We start from the raw sequence: 23,498 nt of genomic DNA, 5'->3' as shown, positions 1-23,498 counted from the left end.
ATGTGTTGTCTGATCACCTGAAATCAGAGCCTTGTGTTGTGTTGCTAGTCATGCAGGTGATTCACGGAGTAAGCACGTCATTCTAGCAGCACACATTGCTAGATAAGATTGACCCATCAAGCCCACCTTGTCCGTTTTCTTAACACAATGGGAATTACATTAGAATCGCATACAGGATGCATGAGTGATTTAGACATGGAAGTCACGTGGTATCATGTATTCTCCTTTTTTTAAAACCATGAAGGTCCAGCTAATGATGTTGGTGCTGTTTTACCGTTTTGGACTTAAAGTCCAATCGAGAAGCTCCCAACCGCAAATCTTGTGAATGGGATTCACCATGTCTGCGTCCAGGAGGTTTGTACAATTAAAAAGACACCACAAGAATGCACGTTGGATATGGCTCTATCAACACAGCGCGATAGCTGTAGCCTGTCAGTCTGGCCTGGATTGTCCGTTATGCCAGACATTCAGGAGGCCGTGTGAGTGTGGCTCTGTGTGTGTGTGTGTGTGGCTCTGTGTGTGTGTGTGTGTGTGTGTGGCTCTGTGTGTGTGGCTCTGTGTCTGTGTGGCTCCGAGTGTGTGTGGCTGTGTGTGTGTGGCTCTGTGTGTGTGTGGCTGTGTGTGTGTGGCTGCCTCTGTGTGTGTGTGTGGCTCTGTGTGTGTGTGGCTCTGTGAGTATGTGGCTATGTGTGTGGCTCTGTGTGTGTGTGGCTCTGTGTGTGTCTCTGTGTGTGTGTGTGGCTCAGTGTGTGTCTATGTGTGTGTGTGGCTCTGTGTGTGTGTGTGTGTGTACAAATGCAATAGGTCTCGCATTTGCGAGAGATTAAGCTATTGCATCGTAAATGACAATGCCATTTGTTTATCTGTTTTCAAAACCAACACATACATAACATTTTTGTCATTCACAATGCCAATAGCTCTAACTTTTGCAAAGGCAAGACCGTTGCATTGTAAATGCTTGTTTTACTTGAATTGCAGCAAAATTAACTTGAACATAGGTTTTAATGTACCATACCGCTACCATGTTTAGTTTAGTTATTGCAAGCATATGCCCGCTGTGTTTAGATGGCAGCATGTTTCCTTGTTCCTACTTGTATTAAGTTATTTTGCATATGTTGCTCAATTTGTCTGTGTTTTATTGCGACTGTATCAGAGGGTGAATACTAGAATAAGTTAGTGGATGCACAAGTGCAATGTATGTTGACTAATTGAGTGCCTAAAACCATCAATGAAAAAAAGCACTTTCGATCATAAGCCACCCAATTGGCATTGCTTGTGCTTGTTATTTCATGGCTTGCGTGGAGGCTTTTCTGCTTCTATGTTGATAAAGCATTGTTGTTGTTATCATTACCACTGTCTGAGCCATGGGCTTGAAGGATTGGTGGAGCTTGTCTGCACATGTGCTTTTCTGACTCTTTCTGGAGTAAAGTTCCTCAAAGAAACGAAATTAAATGGGTTTGTTGAGGTTAATAAATCACCTCAGAACATTTAAAAACAAGTGGTAAAATTGACCCATCAGAGATTTGACATTTATGCATTTCCCTTCAAGCATGTCTTAGGAAGTGTAGTTACTTTGCACAAACACAGGCCCCCTATTTTATGGGGTGTGCACGGCTGCACAGTTTTTCTCTAGCAAACATCCCATAATTCTAGCCAGTATTGCCATTATTAAAATAATGTTCAATGTTTCCTACATTTTGCTATTTCACTTCGAAAACAAAACGTTCCCCACCCTATAAAGTCGAGGAGAAAAAAAATCGACAACATTCTTTCACTATCAAGGCCATGAGGGCAACAGAAAGTTAACTCGCGAGAAAACAGTTAATTTATTTGGAGCGAAAAGAAACCCTCGCCGGGACAATTCGCCTCACCACAGCTCAAACGTATGAAAAGCAGCGAGTTATAAACGGGCAACAGTCGGGAATAAAAGATGTCTTTTCTCGCGTAATAACAACGTTACCTGATGGGACAGTATCTAATGTCTTCCTTGGGACAGAGCGTGCCCTGTGGATACTCCACAAACCGCACCTCCTAATGAAGGTCAGCGTGGGTGCCCGGGGACCCCCTAGTCGTCCAGTGGTCGTCAGGAATCTATGCCTCTCTCTCCCTCCAGCACCTGCAGGGCGTCTCCTTAAAACGCGCTTTTAACTCTCTCATTTTACATATTTACTGCTCACCTGACACTCAACTATGTGGCTCTGTGGCAGCTGGGGGACTTCTCGCGCGCACACAGGGGGCTGGCGAGAGATGGGGGGCAGGATGAGGGCAGGCTTCTCTCAGCGCCTAGACAGCCGCCTTCAGGTGTTATGGGGCTCCTTCAAGGGGGTGTTCGAGAGAAGCGTGTGTTCTTGGCACTGGCGGCAGGGCGTCACCACCTCAGGCGAGGGTGCAGGGGCTGGTGGCAGAAATTACAGACAGGTGGCATATGGACGGGGTGGGTCCAAGGTGACCAAAGGCGGGGGGAGGAGACCTGATGAGGAATCTATTTAAGGTATAGTTTTAGGCGCAGTCCCGATCTCCCTTCTTTTAGTTATGGTATAATCTACAGAACGCTGCTAATCTGTGTTTCATCCAGTGCCCCGTCCTACTGGCTGTTACATTTTTGTTGACAGTGGTTCTTTTGATTTTTCTTCATCTTTGTTTTGCTTCCTTTTTTCTGTTTTCCTTTTGGTTCATTGTTTTCTGTTTCTAGTCTCAATTTACAACTTGCTATTGTCTTTCCTTGCCCTCGTGTTGCTTGTTACTTTCACAATTTATTTCATGTTAACGGTATGTTGTTCATTGAGCCCTCCTAGTTCCAAAATATTCAAATTTTTTCATAATTTCCTAATTGCTGTTCTTTCTCCCTTTCATTGAATTTTTGTTTTCATGTTGTCGTTTTTCTTCTTTAATTATTTTTCAATTCCTTTTTCCTTTGTGCTTTTTATCCTCCATCCTTCTTAATTTTTGCCTTCTATATCTTTCAAGTCTCACTTCTGTTTTGGCTGATATCTTGCTGTATTTTTCGTTCTTTCTGTCTCGGCATGCCTCTATTTGTTTTTCATTTTTTTCCTTTTTTTCTGCGTGGTTTTCATATTTTGCAGGACACTTTCTCCTGGTCCTTACATCTGGCAAGCTGTGCTCTCACATTCAAATCAGGTCTGAATAACATCTAGGTCGAATTTTTCATGCATCATAAATTCAGATTTATGTTATGTTGTTGTTTTGAGCTGATGATTGTAATTGCTGCAAGAAGCAACTCCTAAATGGCACAGAATGAAGGCAAATCCCATCAAAACATACTACGAGTGCCGAGCTACAACTGTCCAAACGGTGGCGGTGGAGCACTTCAGAAGATTATCCATGGGAAACAGACTTATGTTCAAAAACTTAGGCTCAATTTTTGGACTCAATAATCAACGAAGCCGCCCCCCTGCAACTGAAGAGAGTCTCCACCAAAAACTCGAACCCCTGGTATGATGGTAGACTCAATGAAGACAGGCGTGCTATGCGAATGGCTGAGCGCACCTGGAGATCTGACCCCTCAGCACTGCACCTTAAAACGCTTAAGAACAAGAGAAATGCCTACTTTAGGAAAATCAAGCGCTCGAAATCTGTTTTCTTTAGCCACCAGCTGGACCAAGCAAAAAACCGACCGAGAAAGCTGTTCGAACTAGTCAAAACTCAAACCAAGATGCAACTCTTACAAGCAAACACCACAACAAGCGATATTCCACACTGTGAAGACTTCTCTGCTTTCTTCTAAGCTAAAGACCGATAACTTAAGAAGTGATCTCCTCATTGATGTAAGCCGATACTCCAGCCACGTCAGCATGACCACCACTCAACCTAAAAACAACGCATCATGGTCGTCCTTTGACACCTACTCTGAAGAAACAATCCACAAACTGCTCGGCACCTTGAAGCCCTCTAATCACTTCACAGACCCCCTACCTGTCAATGCTGTAAAAGGCTTCACCCCACTGCTCCTCCCACTCTGGACTAAAATCATTAACAGCTCCCTTCAGCAAGGTCTCATCCCAGACTCCCTCAAGGTGGGGCAAGTCACGCCTATACTCAAGAAACCTACAGCTGACCCGGCTGACCTACACAATTACCGCCCTATCACTAATATCCCCACCCTGGCCAAACTGCTGGAAAAATGCGTACAACTCCAACTGACAAAACACATTGATCAGTTTGACCTCCTCAACCCTCATCAATCAGGCTTCAGAGCGAAACACAGCACGGAAACGGCTATGACGCACATAATTGATGACGCCCTCCAAATCCTTGATCACAATGATTCCTGCCTCCTCATCCTTCTTGATCTCTCCTCAGCATGTGATACTGTCAAACATGAGAACCTACTGGAGCTGTTAAATACCAGAATGGGTATATCCGGAACTGTTCTCAAATGGTTCACCTCCTTCCTACATAACCGGTCTCAGAAGTTCAAGATCAACAACGTGCTGTCCTCAGCTGTACCTGCAACTTTAGGCGTCCCATAAGGATCTTCCCTATCCCCCACATTGTTCAACCTCGTCATGGAACCACTCGCCACCGTGCTGCAAGCATCTAATGTACACTTCCATATGTACGCCGATGACACTCAACTGTACCTCAAACTACAATCCCCGGAAGACATCAAACTTCTGAATTCCACACTCAGAAACACACAATCATGGTTGGCCGATAATCACCTCAAACTAAACGCTCTGAAGACTGAGTTCCTTCTGATCGCACCTCCTGCGAAAATCGCCATCACCCAAACCTGGCTCAATCACTTAACTGCCCTCAATGTGCAACCCACTATTGTGGAATCCGTGAAATCCTTAGGCATCACACTTGACGCCAACCTCAATATGCAGCAGCACATTAGCAAAGCAACTAAAGGAGCTAATTTCCAAATCAACACTCTGAGGAAACTTAAACCCTTCTTCCCAGCTAAGGACTTCCAAACTGCTGTACAAGCCCTAGTCATCCCTTGCATAGACTACGGAATCGTGGCCCTCAGCGGACTCCCCCTTTCAACAACCGCTCCCCTAAGAGCCTCCTTGAGCGCTGCCGCGAGACTCATCACTGGTTCTAGAAAACATTTCATATATCCCCTGACTTGAGATCCCTGAACTGGCTGCCTGTTGAAGCCAGAATACAGCTGAAAATTGCCTGTATGACACACTCGGCCGTACACCACAAGTCACCCAACTACCTCACTCAAAAGCTGACTATACCTGGAGGCTCGAGATCCAATAGAAGCGCAAAAAATCTCCTCCTGAAACCTCGAAGATTCCGGAAGGAAAAAACATACAAACGCTCCTTCTCAGGAATGGCACCCAGGATCTGGAATGCACTCCCTCCTGAAACAAGACTTATCTCCGCCACTACATTTTTTAAGAAGGAGGTCAAAGCCATCCTTATGGCCAAGTTCACCTGAACTCTTTTATTGCTGGATCAAAGACTTTGCACCGTTTGTGTATTATTGGTTACCTGATCGTTTATTGGTATTTTATTGTTACATGTTTGCTATCCTATTTTGCTACTCACTCACTATCGACTACTATATTGTACCCAATAGTTGGTTTAATCACTCTCCTGTTGCCCCTACCCCTTGTTTCTGTAAAGCGCTCTGATATCTGCAAAGATCTTGTTCGCGCTATATAAAACTTTGAATAAAATAAAATAAATAAAGACCACCCAAAAGCCCTTGATGAAGTATCTCCAGAAACATGCTTGGGTGGAGTTCGCCCCTAATAGAGCAACAAATAAAAGAGCTGGTCAAACCTACCTAGATGCCCCGGCCTACACCAGTCCTCCATCAAGAGTCCAGTCCATGGACGGTAACGCAGCCACTCGCCAGTGGTGGGTCCTCCAAGGAGAGTACGCTAAGAACGTTATGGCAATTCTGATCTTTAATATCCACAGATTTGAATGTTTGAAAACAACCAGGGCAGGACAAGAATCCCACCCGCAAACAATGACCAGACTTGAGGAGGAACTAGTCGAAACTACCCTACCACACGCCATCATCCCCATTACCATACAGTACTCCATTGCTACACAGCTAAGTTTCCCTTATATAAATATCATGATCTGTTCTTTCCAACCAACTAAATCATGTGGGTGTTGGGCAGGCACAAAAGAAGGAAAAGACCGAGCAGGGGCAATGATTTTGTCATTTCAGGGAGGTTAGGCAGGAAACCGTAAGGCTGAACAGACTTTAGTTTGATTGGAGCCCTTGGACAATACCCGGTTCCCAGAAAGGGAGCTTGTAAGAATTCACCATGTTTGGTCACTGAGAGCCAAGCAAGAAGTAACCCAGCAGCTGTATGCTCAGGTAGAAATCACCCAGATATTCTTAGTGACCAGAAAGAAGTTTTCTTACCAATACAGGAGGGATTCGCTAAAAAGGCCTTGTCGTACTTGAAACTTGTTTTTCTTTTTTTATATCTCATTTTGGTTTTCATTAGGACCTCGCTTGTTTTTATTTTGTCTTTCTTGACGGCTTCTTTTTCTCCACTTTTCTTGATTTATTTCTAGATTGCTCTTATTCTCTTCTGCTTTTTCTTCTCTTTCTCTTAATGAAATCCTTACTCATTTGCCTCCTGGCCTTTCTTGCTTTTCTTTCTCTTTCTAATCTAACATTATTCTAATGAACCATCCCCCTTCCTTTCTAAAAAAAACATTGCTCTACATTATTTTCCATACTTTCTTCATCTTACTTTTCATTTCTTTTTTTCATTTTTCTGTGCTCTCTTCCTTTTCCACCTTCATCTCTTTTTTGTATGCACTTCACTTTTGCCTTCTTTTTTTCTCATCAGCCTTCCTTCTGTACTGATTTTAAGGATTTTCCATTTGTTTCATTTTTCACACTTCTGTTCTTCAATTTCTTGTTTCTTTTTTAGTTGTCTCTACACTTCTTTTTTTCTGGTGCACTCCTTCTGCTGTTCTACTGCCCAGTACTTTCTCTTTATTTATTCCTATTTTTTTCATCTTCTTGTGCTTTATGTCTGTTCGGTGTTTGGAGATAACTAAATATTCCTGAATTGTTAATGAGCGGTTTGTAGTTGCAACGTTTGACTTCTGCAAATCTGGTGAAGTTTTTCTTAAAGCTGTGTAGTTCGAACGTAAAGAAAATTATTCTGTTAAAGTAGAATTTGCTGAATAAACACTTATTGAAAATTTACATTTACAGGAGGAACGTGTTTACATAAAAAAATTCTTATAAATCCTTAAAGCAGTAAAGTTTTGCTAAGTTTACGAAACTCTGCGACCTTTCATAAGCACAGCGTTTGTGAACTCTACTAAATATTCGCTTTTGAATGTTATCTGTGTCTCTTTCTCTTCAATTACTTTACATGTTTCATGTAATCCTTTTTCTTTTGTTGTCCTTTATGTCAGTTTTCTGGTCTTTTCGCTCCCTTTGCGTGCGAAAAACTCTACACTACCTACCTCGCCCCACACCACCAAATCTGTTGGGCACAGACATGGTGGCTTTGGTGAAAATATATCAAGCAGGCGATGGTCCATAATATGTGTTCTCTACCAAAGTTCTGCAGCTTTGTATAATTCTAAACAAGAAGTGATGACGTGGGAAGGATGAAAGGCCGAGCCAGGCCCGCTGGGATGAAACCTGTGACCAGATGATTATTTGTATATATGTCTTGCATTTTAATTGATTCTCTGATCTAGCTTACTTACTGGGGCTATTCACTTCTGTTTTAAATGTTGTTTGCCTGCAAAGCCTTTCTTGCATTTATATTTTTATGAGCTCATTTGGATATGTTGGTAATTTTAGGAATATGGGGTCGCTATAAAAATATTTTAGTGAGCTCGGATGTAATTCTATCGGTTTCAGGAGAGATTTATTCTTCATTACAGACTGGAAATATGGGGATGTGGTTCAAAATGCGTTCGAGATTTGTGGGTAGGTGAGAATAATTGCATAGCGCACTATGCGGAGTGCATGTTTCTTAAGCGTTATGTCCACCCAGGACTAGAGACCATTTCTAAAACTATTTTCCAAGTCATTATAAATTAAACCTCTTAGGGGGACTTTAAACTAATTACTTGGTTGGTTTGAATTGCAGGAAAAGTTATAAAGTGAGATGTGGCAAGGCCAGTCAAGACCGCCAGTCCCAGGCAATGACATGGAGCACTGACCAAGATTCGAGCACCACAACTGAAGTTGTGATGGATGGAAGATAAAAGGAGCAAAGGGGAGGGCTCATCAGGGAATCTTGGAGGGTACAGCAGGAAAATCTACAGGGCACACCAGACAGACTTGGAGGGGACATTGGGTCAATTGACCCAATCAGGGCAATTTGGAGAGCAGATGACGTGATATTGGAGAGCATAATCGGAAGATGTGGAGGGCACATGAGGGAAATTTGAAGGGCTTATCAGAGTGACATAGTAAAAAAAATTCTCTACACACTGTAGAAAGTTTAGTGGTGCACATTAGAGAAATGGTGATGGCACCTAGTACATGATTGGGAGCAGATCTGGGAGACTTTAGTTCACATTAGGGGACTTTTGAGGAACATACCAGAGAGACTTGATGTCCATCATGTAGACATTATGTTCATTCAATCAGCCGTGGTCTCAAGAGGCACGTCAGGGAGCCTTGGCAGCACAGGAGAGAGAATTAAGAAACATATCAGACACATGGAAGATCATAAACATTCCGAACACATATTAGGATAATTTGAAGGCCATTTTAGGTATATGGAGGACACATCGATAATAATAGAATTCAGGGCCCCATTAGGAACATTTTGAGCAAACATGTGGACATTTTGGAATTAAATGAAATTTGGATGGTGCTTTACATCATTTTTGAGGGCAGATCATGGAAACTTTGAGGACAGGTTAGGTGATGTTTACAGGGAGCATCCTGAGGTTTTGTTTGAGAGGCACTTTGTTAACATTTTGAGGAAAGATTGTGAGTTTAAAGGATATAGGGAGTGCAGATTGGGAAATTATTGAGGAACGGTAGATTAGATTTGAGCATGCTAGGGAAATTGTGAGGGAACACCAGAGATATTTAGAAAATGGGGATTTGAGGAGTGCATCAGGAAGATTTACAAGATATTTGGAAGACGCTTAAGGAGATTTTGTTTGCACATATTAACATTTTCAGGCACAAGTACAAACCCCATTTGCGGTCGCCAACTCTGAATCACAAACCCACAGGGTTTGTGATTCCAGAAGACCTTTTATGATCGGAAAAATGATTTCTAACTTGTAAAAGAGTTTTTACAACCTTATCATAAATTGCAGATATAAAAGAAACGTGAAAGCGATGTCCTCATATTTTCAGTTTGGAAACATGTTTTAATCAAGTCAAGTCAAAAAAACTTTATTTCGGCTATAAAAGCCAAAAAAAGCACAAACATTACATTTCATAAAATAAGATGATGTTGATAGGAGAACACTACAATTATGGATAAATATTCAAAGCATCACAATTTGACAACAGTTTTACATAGTAAGATCAGATTTTGATATTAATTAGCACTGCCGATCTTTCCTACCCCACAATCTTTAACATACATATAGATCCAGGTCGCATTCATGGGAATTTATAGAACTACAAACAAACTAATTATTGAAAGAAAAAAAATTATTAGTAAAACATAAAAAAAAAACATTGCCAAAACAAAACTGTTTGGCACAATTCTCTAAAACACAGTTTAAAAACATAAGAACATTTACATTCATTAACAAGAGGGCAGCATCTGGTTATTATCCCAGTCTTTTTCTTTGAGGATACCTCTGCGTATACATCACATTGCATATAGATATTTCGAAGTAACAACTACAAATAATGGGAGTGTTTCATATTTAAGTAGCCTAAAAGCCGCAGCATAGTTTCTAAGCCCCAATTTCCTACAGAGTTGGATGACCCACCTCGATCTGGGCCTAGCGTAGGCAGAGCAACACAACATTACATGGAGTTCTGTTTCCTAGAAAACAGAGCAGCCAGGACAATCCGCTTTTTTAGCACTCTTCCATTTATTCGTAAATGCACGGAGCGGGAGCATACCGTGCCTAAATTGTAAATACAATTTCTTTGCAATAAACGGTTGGATGCTATCTAGGGTCAATTCTAGTTTGTACTGCTGCTTAACATCCAAAAACCTTGAGGTCAAAGAACAGGAATTCATACTCTGATTCAACAGGGCAAGTTTGTGATCTTAAAAAAAAAAGCAATTAAAAACTTTTTATGTATACTTGGGCATGTCTCTCCCGGGGTGGACCACATATTTCCCCACCCCAGCGAGAAGCATAAATGCCTAACATAAGATAGCCAGGTAAATTGGCTGCTTCCAATATGGACATAACATCCCTCAGTTCCTCCCTATAATTAGCTAACTGGCGTACTCCATATGCAATGCCAGAAGAGGAGGGCACAAGAGGCAATTAGATCGGAAATAGGGCCAATGCCAAGATCCATCCTCAATGGGATTAAGGGCGTGCTTCTCGGCAGACCAAGCAATTGCCTAATAAAAATATTCTCTGTGACCGATAGAGAATTCAATGAACATTGACCCCAAAGTTCTGCTTCATAAAAAGAGGCTCGCCTCGCTTGGGTTTTGTACATTTCTCTGGGGGGACGGATCATTTTTTATGTACAATGTTTTGGGACTTTCAGGATACCACCCATTGATTGTGTTAGTTTCAAATTGGCCTTCTTAATTTGGGTCCCCCAGTCCATCTTATCATTAAGAGTGATACCTAAGTAATCAAAAGTGGACACTCTCTCTAGGGACCTACCCTCCAATTGGGAGTGCGGACAATTAGAGGTTTTGGCATGGAAGACCATATATTTAGTTTTCTGGGCATTTATCTCAAGATTCCTATTCCTGCAAAATGTACTAAACTCGTCCAATACACGCTGCATACCCATTGATGGTTTGAACAGGAGCAGCGTGTCATCGCCGAACATTAAGGCCGGTATTTTACAATTAGCTAACCTTGGAGAATCTATATCCTTTGCTGCCAAGAGGGTTTCGATTAGGCCATTTAGAAAGAGGGGAAAAAAGGGCGGCGCTAACACACAGCCCTGTCTCACCCCTTTCTCCACAGGGAAGGGAGCAGTCAATTCTCAATTTTTTTCCATATCTTACCCTCGCATAGGTGCCTTCATGCCGGCGCTTCATTAATTGGCAGAGATAGACGGAGCTCCCATGTCAAGGAGAAGACCCCATAACTGGTCGCGCCGGACCACGTTGAAAGTGGACTTAAGGTCCACAAAGGTTAGATAGAGGCTCCCCCCTCCAAAGTAACTGTTTTCCAGTGGATTCATTGCAATCTAAAAATCTGATTAATGGTCGAGATCTTGGACCTAAATCCTGCTTGCAGAGGGGTTAAAATATTCATCTCGTCCATCCAAGATTGCAGTCGCCCCAGCAGAACATGTGCAAATATCTTTTGCAAAACATCAATCAGGCTTATTGGCCGATAATTTGCCGGATTGAGGGGGGAACCTTTTTTAAAAATTTGAATAATTTCCGCACCGGCCCAAGTTGAAGGAAGCGCCATACCCTGTATAATAGCATTGAATATAATCTGTAGATAAGGAGCCCATACTACCTGTTCGCTTCTGAACAGGTCACCGGGGATTCTATCCAATCCCGGTGCCTTGTTCTGAAGTAATTTTCTTTGCGCCAAGGTAACTTTCAGCATTGTGCAACGTGGCAAATCAGTATTTACAGGGATTAGGTCTATATCTAATGACCCATGTGCTGCTACTTCCATCTGTGGGCCTGGAATATGACCTTTAAAATATACTCTCCAAGCTCCTTCTGCCAGAGTTGGTTCCATAGCCGAGTTGCCTTCGGAATGACCAGTTTTAACCAGATTCCTAAATCTTTTCATATCTCTGGCATCCAAAGCTATCTTGATTGCTTCCCATGTTTCAATCTCCCAAGCTGCTTTAGATTCAGCTAGGGTATTTTTATAGTGAGACCTGGCGATTCTGATACATACGGGGTCCTTGTTTTTGACCCCGGACACCAGTGCATGTTTTGCATCCCTACAGGCTTTGTTAAACCAGCGGTGTTCGTATTTTGAAGCAGGTTTATGATTACTTCAATATTTAAAAAAAAAAGAAAAACATTCCAGCTTTGAAACCATTTCCTGATGGTTCTTATTTATCAACAACAATAATTTGTCGCCTTGGTAATTTTGTGACACACAAAAAGCAGTTTCAAGATCAATCAATCAATCAAAGACATTTATAGAGCGCACTACTTACCCGTAGGGTCTCAAGGCGCTGGGGGGAGGGGGGTGCCGTTACTGCTCGAACAGCCAGGTCTTCAGCTTCTTCCTGAAGGAGAGGTGGTCTTGGGTCAGGCGCAGGTCGGTCGGGAGGGAGTTCCAGGTCTTGGTGGCCAGATAGGAGAAGGACCTTCCTCCTGTTGTCGCTCTTCGGATGCGGGGGACGGCGGCGAGGGCGTGGTTGGCTGATCGGAGGTGGCGTTTGGGAGCGTAGAAGTTGATTCGGTTGTTGAGGTAGCTCGGGCCTTGGTCGTGTAGGGCTTTGTGTGCGTGGGTGAGGAGGCGGAAGGTGATTCTTTTGTTGACGGGGAGCCAATGCAGGTCTCTCAGATGTCCGGAGATGTGGCTGGTTCGTGGGATGTCGAGGATGAGTCTGGCTGAGGCGTTCTGGATCCGCTGGAGTCTCTTCTGGAGCTTGGCGGTGGTACCGGCGTAGAGGGCGTTGCCGTAGTCCAGTCGGCTAGTGACGAGGGCCTGGGTGACGGTCTTCCTGGTCTCGGTGGGGATCCACCGGAAGATCTTTCGTAGCATGCGTAGGATGTTGAAGCATGCCGAGGAGACGTTGTTGACTTGCCTGGTCATGGAGAGGGAGGAGTCCAGGATGAATCCCAGGTTGCGTGCGTGGTCTGTCGGTTTGGGTGCGGTGCCCAGGGCTGGAGGCCACCAGGAGTCGTCCCATGTGGAGGGGAAAGAGCCCAAGATGAGGACCTCCGTCTTGTCTGAGTTCAATTTCAGGCGGCTGGTCGTCATCCATTCGGCTACCTCTTTCATCCCTTCGTGCAGGTTGGCTCTGGCGGCGGCGGGGTCGTTGGTCAGGGAGAGGATCAGCTGGGTGTCGTCGGCGTAGGAGATTATGTTCAGGTTGTGTTGGCGTGCGATGGCCGCGAGGGGGCTCATGTAGACGTTGAAGAGGGTGGGGCTCAGCGAGGATCCTTGAGGGACGCCGCAGATGACTTCGGTGGCCTCTGAATTGTACGGTGGTAGGCGGACTCTCTGTGTTCTTCCGTCGAGGAAGGAGATGATCCATTCCAGAGTCTTCTCCTGGATTCCGGCGTTGCTGAGGCGCTGAACTAGGGTGCGGTGGCAGACCGTGTCGAATGCCGCGGAGAGGTCCAGGAGGATGAGGGCCGCTGTTTCTCCGTTGTCCATCAGGGCTCGGATGTCATCGGTGGCGGCGATGAGGGCGGTCTCGGTGCTGTGGTTGGCTCGGAAGCCAGATTGTGAGGGGTCGAGAGATCCATTCGTCTCAAGGAAGGCGGCCAGCTGCTTGTTGACGGTCTTCTCGATGACTTTGGCTGGAAACGGGAGGAGCGAGATGGGGCGGTAATTCTTGAGTTCGGTGGGGTCCGCTGTGGGTTTCTTGAGTAGAGCGCTGAGTTCGGCGTGCTTCCAGCTCTCCGGGAAGGTGGCGGTGTCGAAGGATGTGTTGATGATGTCTCGCAGGTGGGGTGCGATGACAGCGTTGGCCTTGTTGAAGATGTGGTGGGGGCAAGGGTCGGTCGGAGATCCGGAGTGGATGGAGTTCATCGTGCGGATGGTGTCTTCGGTGCTGATCGGAGTCCAGGCGCGGAGGGTGGTGGTGGGGGGTGGTGGTTCGGTCGTGGTGTGCGTTGGTTGGTTGTTGAAGCTGTTGTGTATGTCTGCGAGCTTGTTGTGGAAGTATGAGGCGAGGGAGTCGCAGAGGTCTTGCGATGGGGTGATGTCGTTGTTTCCTGCGCTGGGGTTGGATAGATTGTGTGTACAAAGAGGCCATTTTTTCATTAGATGCTACAAGGGTCCCCCAATGTGCTTTTCTACCCCCGTCTGTTGCAGTTAAACTTGGGCGAGGTTGTATTGTCAAACCCTGACCACCCCTAGTTCGAGGGTATACTGTCATAAGAACCAATGGATTGTGGTCACTATCACATCGAGGTTGAACCACAAAATCCTTTATTCTAGACCAATTCTCAACATCTACCAGAATGTAATCAATTGTAGACGCCTGCCCCGGTTTATTAAAAGTTGGATTTCCCAGGGTGTCTGAGGGGAATCGACCGTTGCAGGCCCTTAGCGAATAAGTCAGAGAGAGTGAGGTCACTTGGAGAGCAAGGGGAGTCCACTCCCTTGTTGGATACATATTGCAATCCGGTATAGACCACACAAAGTCTTCTTCGGTAGTGATAGTTGAGCTTATGCCATTAAGGGGTTCAAAGTGACAATTAAAATCCCGCCCTACAATTTTATGAACAGACTCTGGTAAAGTGCAAAGGAAGTAAGCATGGGCGAATTTTGCGGATCTCGCGTTCGCGAATTTTGCGGATTTGCGGATTCGCAATCCGCAAAATCCGCGAATTCCCGCGAATTTGCGGATTTTTTTTTTTTTTGTGTTCGCCCGTGTTTCTGCCAGTTCGCGAGGGTTTTTACAATTTCGCAATTTGCGAACTTACCTGTCGGGTCGCAAGTTTTGCGAACTTGTTGTTTCTACATGTCCAGCCTGTTTGGGACACTCTTCTTCATCACTGCCACTCTCTGTCACCACTGCCACTCTCTGACTACTCATGCCACCCTCTGGCCCACCCATGCCACCCTCTGTTTCATCACCACACCCTCTGGTTGTCCAGTGTACATTATTTTCGGCAAAGCAAAGCACACCTTCCCTGCCTCAAGTGACCTGAATTAATTTGGGGCTGATTAATGTGTCACAGAATATTTTTTTAGCTGGCACCTGCTTCCTTAGTGCGCCCTGATTAGTGATCTTTTGCACTTGCTAAGTGCTTTAATTGTTGCAAAATTAGTTACAACACCTGCCCTGCCCCAACTGACAATAATGAATTAGGGGCTAATTAATGTGTCACTGAAAGAATTTAAAGTTCCAGCCTGGCACCTGCTTGTCTGCTCCTTTAGCTGTAAATCAGGACCTTTGTGGCATACAGTTAAGGTCAGAGCAGGGTCACACAATAGTTGCAAGCAGGCAACCGAATTCTGGAGGGCCCCCTCAGGAAGCACTACAAAGAATCGTTACAAATCATGAGGTTGACCTTTTGCACCTGCTCATTGCTTTTGCTTTTGCTGAAATCGTTTTTCGTTTTTTTTCGCGCTATTCGCGGGGCGCGGCGTCGTGCGAAACCGACCGCGGAAGCCGCCAATTCGTGCGAATGAGCATTTTATTTTTTTGCGGCTTGTTGTTTCGCGAGTTTTTTTGCAGTATTCGCGAGCCGCTTGCAGCGCAACACGCGAATTTACCCCAAGGTCGAGTACGGGCGCGGCCATTTTGTTTGCGTGACGTATTTCCGTTTCCGCCCGCTATGTATAATCTCGCGCAGTAAGCGCATTGCGAGTAGAGGTTCGCACGAGATCGCGCGGGAAATCTAGAGGTTCGCACGAGATCGCGAGGAAAATCTCGCGCGAACTTACTTTCGCGCTCGTGAACGGGCGCCGGCCATCTTGTTTTTCATTCATTTCCTGTGTCTGGGCATGGTGTTTAATCCTCTTGGTATCTTTGCCATCCTTTGCTTGTTTTCAGTTTTTTTTTTACGATTTTGCTTCTTATCTATCCCTCTCTTTTCCTAGCTGTATATTTTTGTCTTTTCTGCTATTTTTCTTTACTTTTAAACTACTTTTTTAAACTCTTTTCTTTTCTTCTTCCCTATCCTATTCTTTCTTAATTTTCTACTTCTTCCTACCTTACCTGCCCAGACCATGGTCAAGCCAGGCGCCGTGAAGCTGCCCAGGCACTTGAGGGCCGCAGCGGCGGCGGGGAGTAGTGCTGGACCCAGTGGCAGGACAGCATGCGGGAGATTGAGGGGGGAGCAGGTGACGCGACGGGAGATATTCAGCCCGGAGGAAGTGGGCGCGCTGGTCTACTTCGTCCAGCGCCGCCTGCCCAGGACCATCGCGGGAGGCGGCAGGATCGCGGCCGGCGGCTACAACATGCGGGAGCGCCGGAAGCGGTGGGAGAAGGTGTGCTGGGCCATATCCCACCTCTACGGGGTCCAGCGCACCTACAGCCAGGTCACCCATCGCTGGACGGACCTCCTGGACCGCGAGCGTGACCTGCTGGACCAGCTCGGCTTGGAGATCCCCGGGCTTGGTGAGTAGTAGTAGCCATTTAATCACTCACTACTATGATGTTTTCTCCTGCTCTGTGTTGTTGTATTGCAAATATTTGTTTTTTACATGGAGCAAGCCAATAATGCCGCTGATGACGATTACATTGTAGTTAAATTATATTTCAAAATCTTCTGTGCATTTCAGGTGCACTGCTCTCCTTCTCAGTGGCGTTGCTTCTATGCTTATTTGTTTTCTATTTCGTGGTCTCATTGGCCTGAGTAACTATTATGTATGAGTGTACTTTACAGAACTGCGTAATGCTAGACACTAGGGGGCAGATTACATTTACAAGCCCCTTGTGCCACGTTTACGTTGCCTTGCGTGACGCAACAGCGGCGTAAACGTGCCGCATCCCTGCGAGTCATTTACAGCATGACGCATCTAGGGAGATGCGTCACGTTATAAAGCCATGGGCCTGCACCACAATGGGTGCGTTCCTAGTACGCAGGGTGGGCGGTCCAGCGGCTGTGCGCCTCGCAAAATTGCCTGCGTGAAATGTACAAGATTTAACGCAGGCACTTCTGCGACGCTGCTACGTCAATTCAATTCCTTATGTCTGCTCGAAGCAGGCGAAAGGACTGACACAGCATGTTAAGTATTGGGTGGCCCTGAGCATTACTGGAGTTGCATTGCGTTGGCGACGTGACTCCAGCGATGCGCCGCTCTTACGTGACGAGATGCGTCACGCAAGTGCCTACCCTTGCGCCAGGGCGCGCCGCATTGTAAATGAGGCACATCTGCCGTGTCGCAAGGGTAGTTTTGCGTGACGCATTTGATGATGATCTGGCGCATCTCTGGAGATGCGCCAGAACGCGTAAGTAAGTATGCCCCTAAGGGGCAGAATTGCAATTACCGTCGCATCCCTGCAAAGTAGCAGGGATGCGCCATTAATTGTGCGGCCCGCTACCACCACCAAACATGGTGCGCCGTATTTGCAATGCGGCGCACCATGGGCCCAAAACGTCACCGAAGCTTTACTGCTGGAGTTGCGTCGCAACGATGGCGCAGCTCCATCAATGCTCTGGGGTACCCTATCTCCCCAATGCTGGGTCAAGCCATACGTCTGCTTCAAGCAGGTGCAGGGTTTGTGTGCCGCATCATTGTCCTAAAGGTGACTGATTGATATTTTGTAGATTTCCCTCAGCCACTATTAGGATGTGTTCCAGCGCAGGAATGCCCTCCCTTGCGCCGGAACGCCCCCTGATGGCGCAGGGCTTTATAACGGGATGCATCTCCCAAATGCGTCACGTTGTTATAATATTATACGCCGCACCATGGCGACCTTTTTTGTTTAGCTGCTGCGTCACAAAAGTCACGCAAGAACGGCGCAAAAGAGCCGCAAGGGCTTAAATCTGCCCCTTCCTTTGTAACCCTGACAATAAGAAAAATAGTGGCGGTGGATTGATAGTTTGACTATTTAAATGACTGGTAATGTAGCAGGCAACTGTTAGTGTTGTCACTGATCTGACTGAAATCACAATGGAGTTTGTCTGTCACTTTGCGTCTTGCCTGCGGACTGCGGACTGCCAGTCCTAGGTGAACGTTTCAGTACTTTGTTTAGTGAGTTACGTGACTTTCGAAGTCACAGGTCCGCAAATAAATGAAAAGTAACCATAATCAATATAATTTCGCGGAAATATTTTGTTATTGTTCTTTTGAAATGTTTGATTTGGTTGACATTGACAAGCAACAATCATCCATGTTTTCTGTTCTTTCTTTCATGTTGTACGTCAGCTCCCCCCAGGGGCGAGAGGAGGACACAGGAGCAGCAGGCGGCGGATGCTGTTCAACAGGGCCAGGATCGGGCAGGCGAGGGCTCCTCTGCTGGCCCCAGTAAGTTTTCATTTTAGACTAGTACCTATTTTTCCTAGCGTTCCTCATTTGACTTTTTTCAAAATTGTCTTTGCTCTTCTTGTAGACTGTATCTAAATTCTTATCCTGCCTCTACTATGACTCCCTGTGGTATTACTAGATTATTCTTATTAGTCTGTCTGTGTAGCTAACTAAGATTGCACGGTTGGCGAAACTCCCATGATTCTAGTCAGCAATAGCTCTATCAACTTAGTGCAGTCCTCTGGGATTGTCCATAATGTCTTTTGAAGTGTTCTATCTGGACTCATGCTTGCAAAAATTGCAAAACCTTTCGCTCAGTCACTCTAGTCTGGACCAAAAAACACAGATTGTATTTAAGTTTAAAAGCTTTATTAAAAGTAAACACATTTATTAAAATGAAGTCATAATAAAACTAAACGTTTAACTGATAATGGAAAAGTGGTTAGTGCTGACGATTAATTGAAGACATTTCTTGTGGTCGAGCCGAGCTCTCACCTGGTTTCAACTTGATCTTGTAGTTAGAAGTCCATCTTCTGTCTATGTGGAGAAAAATGGTGCGTGTTAAAAAAACAGCCTTCATCAGTTGTGCCAAAAAGTGCAGCAAGACAACCTTCCCTGGAAAAAGGGACATTTTTTTTAACTTTAACGTAGACAGTCACAAATTACATTGTTTTCACATGTCTTCATTCCTAGACCAAATACTAGTGACTAGTGAGTGCTTTATTCTAACATTGTTACATGTACTTTGTAGGTGGAACATCTGGTGGCGGGGCCAGTGTGGAGGTGGTGGTGCTGGACACGGAGGCGGAGGCCGATTGTTCAGGGGAGGAGGCGGCGGCGGCGGCTGTGAGAGTTGAGACGGTGGTGGTGGCGGCCAGAGGTAAGCTCTTATATATTCCTTACTTATTGAGATTGAAGACTAGCTGGGAAGGCAAGAATATGAGATGCATGGCTGGGTGAATGATGAAGCAATGATGGGTGGAAGGACAACAGCCTGGGTGGGTGACACAGAAACTGTATGTGTCCATATACCTGGATCATGCTACTATCTGACTCTTAGATAGCATATGTGTATCTAGAGCAGGGGTACTCCTAGTACGGCCCGCGGGCCGGTGGTGGCCCGGCAAGCCTTCCTTGGCGGTGCGCAGACCTTGCAGACAATCACTGCTCCCCCGGCCCCCACAGAGCAGAGGCTTTTTTGTATTTCACCTGTTAGCGCCCCTGCATCTCCACTCTGACAATCACTGCTCCCCCGGCCCCCACAGAGCAGAGTGGAGATGCAAGGCCACAAAGAGGTGAAATAGAACAAAGCCTCTGCTCTGTGGGGCCGGGCAAGCAGTGATTGTCAGGGTGGAGAAGCAGGGGCGCTAAAACAAACAAAGCCTCAATAATATGTTAATGGTCTTTTAAAGACCTGTTAAGTACTTTGGTGTTGTTGTCTGTGTGTGCGCGTTGAGGAAGCGGTCTCAACCCGGGCTGAAGGCTGACACAGATAGACACACACACAGTGAGATGACAGAGGGGGAGGGAGAGGGAGGGCAGGAGGGAGAGAGAGATGGAGGGAGGGCAGGAGGGAGAGCAGGAGGGAGAGAGATGTATGTAAATGCTGGGTCTGGTGGCTCAGTGGATGAGGGCATCTGCTGCAGGGACCTGTGTGCAACCTCATGGTCACAAGTTATCGTTTTGCTTTAGCCCCGCCCCCTCTGACTCCGCCCCCACCAGTGCGGCCCTCGGCCCCAAACTACACTGTAAATGTAGCCCCTGAGAGAAAGTTTGTGAGTACCCATGATCTAGAGAGAGTAGACGGTCAGTGGATGAACTAAGTGTAACTTTGAAGAGCATGTAACACTGCACCCGCACCTCCGTTCCAGTGTAGGAAAGGCAAGGAAAAGAACTTTTAATTTTGTCCAAATACTACCATAAATAGTAGCAGTAGTTTGTATTGCAAGCACTGCATAGATCCGGTTATTATGGTGGCCACTCCCTACCTCTCTTAATAAGTTTAGTAGTACTCAGTCATTCATGTGTGGATGTATCACTGGTCACTCAATAAAAAGCAAAGCACCTAAAGTCATCCCATATATAAGCAAAAACATCCCATGTGAAGTGATAGATAATCAGATTATTTATCTTCTTCAATTTTCCATTTCTAGTACTCATTTCCACTGTAGGGTGAAAGTTAAATTAATTAAGCAGTAGCCCTTGAGTTGTAACAGAGTATTCTCAGTGCCACCCGTAATAGAAAAGTAAGAGCTTCACCACCTGCATGTACTGGACGGGTACAGTAACGCAACGGCAACGCAAGTCTAGGTCACTCCTCATGGCGTGCGTCTCTTTTTCTCGGGTGCAAGTTTACTGCGCTGGCATTATGCCGGCTTGCAGAAAATAACGTACCAATTTTCCAAAACAAGAGATAAGAAGAAGAATAAGACTGGTGTACTTTCATAGTCGACTCCAATGGAAGTCCACAGTGCTCGTAGAATTTGTTCCCTAAACTCCCACTAATGTTAGAGCAAGGATGAAGAAGTGTGAGGTTAGATAGATACTGGCCTCAATAGTTATGTAATGCGCTTGCAAGTTGCTAGTTGTACTGCAGCACAAATTTCTGCTGAATGATTGAGTTAATCTTAAAGAGCATTGGTTACAGACTATGTCTTTCTTTCTTCATATAGGTTCTCCTTCCAAACGAACAAGGAGGAAGGAGCTGGCTAGAGCGGCCCGGCAACGGAGGATCGAGGCCACTGTTGCGGAATATCGGCGGCTGGTGGCCCTGGAGGACGTGGAAAGTGTGCAGTCGACAACTACAACAACGTCGTCTGCATCGGCCTCCGTGGCCCCACGGGCTGCCACCCAGCACAGTGGTCCACCGAGACTGAGCCGGGCTGCCAAAGGCAAACGCCACCGCCGAGCAGCAAGGCCAACAGCTGCCTCTCACAGGCCTTGCACCTGCAAGGCAGTGAAGGCACGCCTGCGCCGCACTACCCTGATGGTGTCCCGCCTTCAGCAGGAGCTCGCCTTGCTCCGCGAGGAGCATGATGCCCTGGCCCAAAAAGTTAACAGCATCCACCCATAGTGTCCCTTGCCCCTTTTTTAGAGACTTTTGGGGGGTGGGAATTGGGAGTTGGGTTTTTGGGGACTTTTGAAGGACAATCGTTGGGGTTAGGGAGGGTCTTGCGGGAGATTATTTTGTTAGGGATATAAATATACTTTTTCAAACTTTATCTGAGCATACCTGTTTTTTACTGCTTGCCTGGTGGGTGGGGGTTTAACGTTGACTGTTTTCCTGAAAGTTTAGTTCCATTTTCTTCCTTTAAGTGTAAATGCCCAAATGTTTTCAACACTAAGTGCCTCTCACAGACTAAGTGAAGTGAATCCAAGAGTCCTAGGACTTTAGTAGTACTACCTTCAGTCTCTCGTCTCTCGTACTAATACTCCATTATACCCCCAAACCACCAAACGCTTATCTTACCTGTAATTTGTGTTTGAAAGTAGGGCTAGACCCAGGGCTGGCTCCACGGGAAACACCGAATAACGTTGGCAATCTTGGTCGGATAAAATTTCCTCATAGCGGTGGTACTAGTGGTGTGACACAGTGGCAGTTGCATGCCTATGAAAAAAAAGAAAATGAAATCTGGTTTGTCCTCCTGAGCAATTCAACGGTACAACTGAGAATATAGCAGGTGACAGAAGTACAGTAGAGCAGTGCCACATTGTAGCCTAACAAATGGTAAAGTATAACTACTAATTCGGTTGAAGTTCTTTCACATTAGCAATGGTTCTTTGTCAAGCAGAGTAAGAATATATCATCGACAACTGTGGAAAGAAAGAATGCGACAGTACAGGGCCTGTGTGGAATTATTGATAACGATATTCAACATAAGGTCTCTGTAGCCAGATACCCGAGAGCCTTGCTGGTCACTATAAATCCATTCACAACAACACTCAATGGGGTTGGTCTGGAAGGTGTCAGGTTTACTCCCGTGATCCAGTCGATGCAAATATGGTTCCACCTCCAAATGTCACCAACACCCAGAAGTGTAAACACAGGGTGTTCGAGGCATTAGGCGGGGGAGAAAAATAACAAACTAAAATAAAAAATGTGGGATGGGTAAAGGTAGGGTCAGCAGGGAAAGGATACCTGTAACAGAAGACAAGACAGGCATCAGTGAAGTGCTGTCCTAACATACAAGGGTACTCTCATATAGTCTCACTAAATAGTCTGCAAGTCTCCCGCCTACTCATGGGAAATGTGGTTTCATAGTACGGTAGGCGCTTAGGGGCTGCGTAACCTGACAGAAGGTATAGTAGATAGAAAAGGAGAAATTGCTTTTTTTCTAGGTGTCCCCTCACTCACCAGGGTTGCCCCTTGGTGACATGCTTCATCATTGGGGCCATCCCAGTCCTCTACGGCCTGGGGCGTGCTGCGACTTGCGAATTACGTAGGAGCACTTACAAATGACTATGTGTGGTGCAGATAGTGGAGTGGACTAAGTGATGTGTTAAGGGATCAATGTAGAAGCCGAGAGAGAGCCAAGAAATGCAGTCACAGTCAGAGAAAAAGGCAAGGGATACTGTATCTATGTGGTTGTAGTGGTCCTGTTGGAAGTGGTAAGTAAGTTGCCCGCAGAAAAAAAATCCTATTAGCGGCACTCCTCCATTGCAGCCGACGCTTCGTCCACCGATGTTGGTCACCAGAAGACACCCTGTCCACTGCCTGCCTGATGCTGAATTGTGGCTCGCTACTGTGAAGCCTGACTCCATCCTTTTTTCCCCATTGCAGAGACTGAAACCCGGCCTGTAATTATTCAACGAAAAACAGGAAGTGATATAATATTACAACACCACTGATAAATAAATATAAGGTATGTAGGCTGTGGAGTGCAAAAAGTCACAATTTGTTTTTCCTAGTAGACAGTACAATGTTTTTGAAAGTGCGTACTCTGAGTCACCTTTTGAAGGATAAATAAGTATGGGCAAATTAATGTAGCGGATCTTGCCCCTCAAGCTACGTGTACTGTAAACTGTGTTTTAGAACAAAATTAGATCTTCCTAGCAGTGCTCCCACCCAGACCCTTACTAAAGCCAGTCGCAAAAATGTAGAAGACCCCCAATCAAATCTCAAAAAATGAGGCCTAGCAGAAAACTGGTGACAAAACTTACTTTGAAAGTAAAAGTAGGCCGAAGTACCCTAATTACCCATTACCCACCGTGGATTGCATTCAAACCACTTGCAAGCAACCAAGCAAAAGTAGCCATAGCCAGCATCGCTCCAAGACTCGAAATCCCCCCCACTCAAACACATGCAATAGAAA

Source organism: Lissotriton vulgaris, chromosome 7 (genome assembly GCF_964263255.1).
Source record: "Lissotriton vulgaris chromosome 7, aLisVul1.2, whole genome shotgun sequence".
In the NCBI taxonomy this organism is placed as follows: Eukaryota; Metazoa; Chordata; class Amphibia; order Caudata; family Salamandridae; genus Lissotriton; species Lissotriton vulgaris.
Note: the sequence above shows the minus strand (reverse complement) of the source record.